Source organism: Gracilinanus agilis, chromosome 3 (genome assembly GCF_016433145.1).
Source record: "Gracilinanus agilis isolate LMUSP501 chromosome 3, AgileGrace, whole genome shotgun sequence".
Lineage (NCBI taxonomy): Eukaryota > Metazoa > Chordata > Mammalia > Didelphimorphia > Didelphidae > Gracilinanus > Gracilinanus agilis.
The window spans coordinates 463871986-463880151 of record NC_058132.1 but is presented as its reverse complement, the minus strand read 5'-3'; positions in this window follow the sequence as shown (position 1 = coordinate 463880151).

Genomic DNA, 8166 nt, shown 5'->3' with positions numbered 1-8166 from the left:
CATCTAGGATTGAGACTCCCTAACAAGAGAAGGCACTTAGCAATGCTAGTCAAGCAACCCACTCCTGGAAGCCCCACTTTCCTCATTTTTCTCCATGGTTCTTTCAAATATGGGGTATTTTGGAAGGACTAGCACCTCTGGAGCGAAGGCTTACTGAGCCCTTTTCTGGGCTATTCATCCACCTTTTAGGGGTCCACCTTTCACCCAACTCTCATCTGTGTCTAAGGATCTGTAGTATGCAGAGCAGCCACAAATAGTAAAATTTCTCAGGAGACAGACTAAGCTAGGTTGTGGGTAAGCAATAGGTCCATCAGTGAATTAAGAGGGTGTCCACCTCAAGCATGTGAATGGGTGGATGGGAACAATTTGTTCTAAGGGCCACGAAGGTGGCTGAAGCAGGTGCATTGGAGCACTTAGAACTTGGTCAGACATCAAGAACACCAAGACCAAACATTACATCCTGAGCCATCAACAGCCTTCCTGACTTTTGTCTTGCCACTGGACTTCATTGATTCTGGAAGAGAGACTGAGGTTGATGACTTCATGCAACTCTGCCTCATTTAAATCCATTTTCCCCTCATGGTTAACCATGAGTAACTGAATTAGTACATACAGAATCAGCAGATACAGGGGGCTCTACTGTGCTATAAAATATAGATCATCTGATTTACTAGAGACTGTCTTAATACTAAGTGGTTTGATAAATTAAAGAAGATGATCACAATTAGCTATAAGTTAATTTGTTTAGCTTAAGGAATGTCATGTGTGAGACTGTAATAGAAGCCCAAACTATCGCTGAATCTTTAGCAGATAATGCTACTCTAAAGTTCGAAACTTATACCCTTCTGCTTTTGAAAATTGAGCTTCTTGTATATTATTTTCCTCCTGAATTTTTGTACCTTCACTATATGACATGTAATTGAACTTGATACAAAATACATGCCTCCATTCAATGGAGAGAAGAATTTTTTGGCACTAAAAGATTATGTGTTTATTTTTTAAAATGATTCTAAGAAGTGTCATTTTTTTGGACGTCTCTGCAGATAACACCTTGGGAGAGTCCCTCCTTTGCCTAGCCCTAGGCTGAAATCTACTCAAGAGAATGCCATGGAAAAATGTATTTAGCTTGTTTTGTCAGCATGCAATCTGAATAACTGAGCAATTTGATGAAATCCTGGAAAGACCAGTCTGGCTTCTTGAACAGTGTCAAGATGGTTTTTAGTGAGTGAAACCATGCGCATTTTATGGTTTTTTGATGATTTGCTATCATCACAGAAATGTAACAAAGGAGAAAACCTTTTGGGTTGGAAGTTGTAATCTGTGTGTAAAAGAAACTTTGCTAACCCACCAACTGTAGAATCAGCCCTTTGACTCATTTTTCTATTAGTGATGATGGGATTTTCTTGTCCCCTGCTTTTTTATCCCTCCTCCCCTGGGACCAGTAGCCTGCATTTATGAATTAGCTAGGGTTAAAGAGACAGCCTGAGGCTCGGGAACAGAGATAACTAGCTCACTTGGGGCTCCAATGGAATGATCTGGGCTTCATCTGTTCTATGTCCTAAGCAATGGAGATAACCTCTGTGGCTTTGAGGTCTCTTGACATCAAGGCATTTCTCTCTCTCATCCTATTGAGTCATGTCTCCTTCCGGTGAGCTTGAGATTATTAGCCACTCTTAAACTGAGGTCAGTTCAAAGGAGGCATGTCCTCTGATGGATGGCTAAAGCAGAGAATGTCTGTGGGGACTCCATCTTTATAACTATTAAAAGAAATGTCTCAGTAGAATTCTAAGGTGTGTAACTGGATCTCCTGAAGTTCCCCAGATAGTTTCAGATGGAGCATATTTCAACAACTACATGGGAAACTGCAACAGTCAAAGGAAATTTTCCTTTTTAGATTTTACAAATGATTAATTATGGAATTCCAGGAAATAAATGCAGAACAGTTCAAAGCCAAACACCATCCAATTTTTCCTCCTTCTTGGAAACCTTCTCCCACATATAACATTAAAAAACAGGGCGTTCTCACATGCTTACCAGTATCACCTTACCTCCAAAATAATGGGAATTAAAAAAAAAAAGCAAATTAGTAGCAAGTAATACAGGGTTAAACTCGTCTATTGACCTTGAGGATGGAAAAAAATCATAAATATATTGTATGGTTGCTGAGACATTTAATAGCGATGTTCAGAAGAAGATTTCAGGAAACACAAAAACTTTCTGTTTTTCAGACAACGTAAAACTGAACATATACCACACTTCCTGGTGGAGGAAAACTTCCCCCACTGCGAGGTTAACATAGCAGTAATTCTTACTGGTGAACCCTGGGAAAGCAGTGCCTTCTACACTTTTCCACCCTTCTAGGAAAAATGGAATTTGAAAAGGAAAAAAGGGGTGGGAGAGAGGGTGATTGTTCCCTGGTTTTCACCAAGGGAGGACTGAGGACTGCCCCCTCTCCGTTTTAATTTGAGGAGATGACATAAATCTAACAAGGATGACCTGACAAACACACAGCTGAATTCTAGTAACCTGCCTTCCTGGGTTTCTCCAAGTTGAAACAAGTCTACAAGCTTCCACTTTTTTTGATCTTCTGAGAGAAGCCAACGCTGAGATAACACATCGGAGAGGCTGAGCACAAAGAGGGCTCAGAATGCAGGTTATTACAATCCTTCCCCAGTTCATTGGTAGTTAATTGGCTAGAAAGGAACTACCATATGTTCGGGCAGATAGGAGAGCATCTATTTTTGGCAACTCTTCAACATTGTATTTCATTAAAGAAATGGTTTTGCAGAATGAGGAATAAGTACACGCACCTTGTGGGGATTTCCAAAAAGCCTCTTCAGTCGGTTTCTGGCTCACAGGATGATGTGAGCAATTTTTATATGAGTCCAGCCTTTGTTATGGGAACACATATTTCAAAGATTAAACTGCTTCTCCCAGTCCAAACAGAGAAGAATTGAAAACACACATAAATTCTGTTCCCTTAGACTAGTTAACAGATTAGACCAAGCGGGCAGCTTGAAGGAAGAGAAGAAAAGTCATTCTTGGGCTCTATGTTCATGGTGGACTCACATACATAGGCAAGGAGGGACTTTTCACCCATCCAAGCCCAGTGTTCCACTGACTGAAGCAGGTTCTGTTTTCTACCTGAAAGGAAATTTGAAATTGCCTCCTTCTTGCTCCTGTTCCCATTGCTTGCTAGATTTTCACTCCTGTCACAAACTTCATTGTGTTCCCAATAAGAGTAATTCCTATAAATGGTAGCTATTTAGGATTAAATGATTAACAAAAAAATTTTAGGATTCTAGGTGGAAGGGCCCCATCTATGATGTCCTCTAACCGGGGACAGCTGGGTAGCTCAGTGGACTGAGAGCCAGGCCTAGAGATGGGAGGTCCTAGGTTCAAATCTGTACTCAGACACTTCCCAGCTGTGTGATCCTGGGCAAGTCACTTGATCCCCATTGCCTTTAAAAAAATAACTAGACTAATTCCTTCATTTGGGGAAATTGAGGTGTAGAAAGATTAACTTGTCCAAGGTCATGCCAGTAGTGTAGGATGGGAATCTAGGGCCTCTTTGATACCAAACTCAACATTGTTTCCACTGTACCATGTATTTCTAGAAAAATATATTAAATTGGGGGTTCTCTGGGGATGGCCCTTAATAACATTGGTTGCCATGGAGTGAGTAAGGAGTTGCAGAGATGAAATATAGTATAATAATAATAAGAAATAAACTGGGCCAGGTAGAGTAAGGAGGGCCCTTGAGGATAGCACTAAAGGCCCAAATTCTAATTTACCTTCCATCACATTTGATCTGTGTAATCTTAGATCACTTAATCTTTTGGGGTCTCCAGGACATCATTTGTAAAATGTGAATAATGATATCTTTCCCACCAAGAAGCTGGGCCAGTGACCTCTTTGAGGTCTTTTTTAGCTCTCTCTTGTAATGATTTCAAAGGAAGGGAGTAGGAAGAATGAAGTAATTAGGTCACAGAATGAAAGTAGCCTGAATAACTAGGATTGAGGAGAGCTTTTGACTTCTGAGATCTGTAATTTCTTATTTACAAGGTCAACCATATTCCAGTTTTCTAGCCACAAGAGAGAAGATTTCTGCATGATACACTCAATGTGCTGAATGGAGACTTGTAATTTTATAAATTATGTGAACAGTGGTTAACTGTTGATTTTTTTTTGGTAATTTGTTCTGGCCTAACAATCACAGAAATTGATGAAACTAGTTAGGATTAGACAGAATATTAATTAGGGCATTTACCCAGCTCTGGGTGTCAATGTTAACTTGTGATATCCCATTGCCTTTAGCCAACCAAATGGTGCTTTTGATCTTTCTGCCCAAGAGCAGGAGGATGAGAAAATTTAGGATACAGTCACTTTGCTTGTATTTATCAAACAGGATTTGAACCAAGTTTCTAGAATGAATCATTTTATATTGTTACCTTTATGCAATTTGTATTTTCCATCCTCCTTAAATTATCTCATGCTTTCAGACCACATGTACAAACATGAATATAAATCATCATTCTTTAGTCACCATGTTCTGAATCAGAAAAATTCCCAGACTGGAGTCTCAAGTGTAATCTTGAGAATTTTTGCCCTGGTTGAGTTGAGAGTAAGTGATGGGGACCAAACCACAGGATGGGAACTACGTAGGACTCAGCTTTTGATTCAATTGGAAAAGTATTTCATAAGCATCAATTACATACTTAATACAGTGCTTTTAGAGAATCTGAATCTAAACAGTGGGAGTCCCTACTCTCATGGAGCTTCCATTAGAGAGAGAGAGAGAGAGAGAGAGAAGGAAGGAGGGAAGAGGAGCAGCTAGATAGATAAGGAAATACGAATAAATACAAGATAAATATAAATGCATTATTTTGTATTATTGACAATATTTGGGGGAAGTGGGAGGCACCCTTAACAACCAAGGGAATCAGGAAAGTTTTATTATAGAAGATATTTCTTGAGCCGAGTCATGGTGAGAGCTGTGCCCTTCAAAAGGTGGCACTTGGCAGTGAATATCCTGTACATATGGGTCAAAGCCTTGACAGAAACAGAGGTAGAAGGGCAGCTGGGTGGCTCAGTGGATTGAGAGCCAGGCCTATAGATGGGAAGTCATGGGTTCAAATCTAGACCCTTCCGAGCTGTATGATAACGCTGAGCAAGTCATTTAACCCCCATTGCCTATTCCTAACTGCTTGTCTGCCTTGGAACCAATACACGGTATGGATTCTAAGACAGAATGTAAGGGCTTTTCAAAAAAGGAGGCAACAGAGGTTGGGAATGTTGCATTCAGAGGATATGGGCAACCAGGTGGTGTAGTAAATATAGAGTGCTGCACCTAGAGTTGAGAAGAAAAGTACAATAAATATAGCAATTTACTTTGAAAAAAAAGCAGTTATTTTTCAATCATGTGTGACTCTTTGTGACCCCATTTGGGGTTTTCTTGGCAAAGACATTGGAGTGGTTTGCCATTGCCTTCTCTGACTCATTTTATAGGTGAGGAAACTCATCTGTAAAGAGTTAAGTGATTTGCCCAAGGTCACATTGCTAAGAAGTATCTGAGGTCAGATTTGAATTCAGGCAGATGATTTCTGATTCCTTCCTGATTCCAGGCCAGATACTCTATCCAATGGGCTACCTCATTGTCCTGGACTTGGGAAAATCTCTATTCAAAGTCTGCCCCCTGACACTTATTAGCTGTGTGAACCTGGGCAAATCACTTCAACTCTGCCTAAGTTTCTTCATCAGTAACATAAGGATGATAATAGTGCCTACCTCCCAGGGCTATTTTAATACTAGAGATTATATTTGCAAGGTGCGTTGCAAATTAAAAATTTTAGTTACTATTATTATTACTGGTTTGGCTAAAATTTAGGTTATTTATGGGAGAGCAAGGATAATTAGCCTGGAAAGATAGATTGGAACCAGATGGTGAAGGGTTTTAATTGCCAAATGGAATTAATAAAATAGTATAGAGACAATAGGGAGCTATCGAGGTTTCTTGAGCAGGAGTTTAACATGGTCAAACCTATGGTTTAGGAATAAAAAGTTTTCAGCTGTGTGAAGGTGGATTAGAATGGAGAAACTAAGTGCCAGGAGATCATTCAGAGACTGTTATAATGTCTAGTGCTAAAAGTGACGATGATGTAAACTACTACTAGTAGTTTGCATTTATATAGCAATTTAAGGTTTATGAATGGCTATACAGATCTTATTAAATAATAGAACTATGATCATTGCTGTGTGAGTGGAGAGAAGGGAACAGATTTGAGAATTGTTGTGGTGGTAAATTCAATAAGACTTTGCCACTAATTGGATCTGTGAAGAGAAGGGCTATGAATGATGGGAAAATTGAGAGCCTGCATGGTCATGTCCTCAACAGACAAAGAAGAGTTAAGAGAAAGACTGGGTTTAAGGAGAAAGCTGAATGGTGTTTTGGATATGGTGAATTTGAGACCAGTTTGTGACATCCAGATAAAAGTAGCCAGGGGAAGGTTGGTAATAATGCAGAGCTCAGGAGAGAAAAAGGTTAGAGGTAGGTTTGTGACTTATCTGCAGAGAGAGGATTGTAGAACCCGTCGGAGCTAACATCATGAGAGAAGAAAAAACTTAGGACATAGGGAGGAAAACATGGATTATTCCCAGGTAGAGTTTGATGAGCAATGAATGTCTATCTGTCTGTCTGCCTGCCTTTCTCTCTCTCTCTCTCTCTCTCTCTCTCTCTCTCTCTCTCTCTCTCTCTCTCTCTCTCTCTCTCTCTCTCTCGTTTTCTCTGTCTTCTCTCTGTCTCTCTCTTTGTCTCTGTCTGTCTCCCTCCCTCCCTCTCTTTCTCCCTCTTCTCTCTCTGTCTCTTTGTTTCTCTCTGTCTCTGCCTCTCTCTGTTTCTCTCTGTTTTTGTCTTTCCTCCATTTTCTCTCTGTGTCTCTTTCTCTCTCTCTATCTCTGCCTCTGCCTCTGTCTGTCTCTATCTCTCTCACTTTCTCTCTGTTTCTCTCCCCACCATTTTCTCTCTGCCTCTCTCTGTCTCTGTCTCTCTCTGTCTCTGTCTCTCTCTCTCACAGATACACACACACACACACACACACACACACACACACACACACACAGGCACAGGCACAGGCACAGGCACAGGCACAGACACAATTTCAATCTATCTCTCCAGGGTGATTATGTATTTCTCTTCCTCAGGCTAAAGGAGTAATTACTCATTACTTTCCCTTACTTTATGCTCTTGGTCAGGAGTCTGCAAACTTTTTTCCTAATATTTGGGACAGCTAGATGATACAGTGGGTAGAGTACTGGGCTTGGAGTCAGGAAGACCTGAGTTCGAATTTGATCTCAGATACTTGTTGGGTAACTTTGGGAAAGTTATGTAACCCTGCTTATCTCAGTTTAGTCATCTGTAAATGAGCTGGAGAAGGAAATGGCATTTTGCCAGGAAAACCTCCATTGGGGTCATGACAAGTTGAACATGATTGGACAACAACTAAAATAAGCATTTTATATTAATAAAATGGAAATAGGTTTTGAACAATGATACATGTATAACCCAGTGGAATTGCTTGTCAGCTCTGGGAGGGGAAGGGAAGAGGTGGTGGTAAGGAATCATGAATTATGTAACCATGGAAAAATATTCTAAATTAAATAATAAAATAAGCATTTTCATTTTTGTGGACTAAGAGGCAAAATAGAGGCTATTATATAGGTACTCATCTAAGAGAAAACAATTTTCACAAAATTTTATTGGTGAAATTAAAATTATAACAATAATAATTAAGCAGATTTTTTGTAATGCAGGGAAAGAATAGAATTTTTCATGGAGATAAATTTCTGTTATTTGGGGTTCAATATTAGTGTTCCCCATCATCAAAATCCATTGTAAATATTCATCTGTTAATGCTAATCTGTAATCAGATTTCAGATATTTCATCTTTGAAACTATATTGTCACACAAATAGATATTTCCAAAAACTACTTTCAGCCCATGTGTATATGAATCACTTAGAACAGCGATTCCTAAAGTGGGTGCTACTGCCCCCTGGTGGGTGCTGCAGTGATCCAGGGAGCGGGGATGGCCACAGGTGCATTTATCTTCCTTATTAATTGCTATTAAAATTAAAAAAATAATAATTTCCAGGGGGCTAAGTATATTTT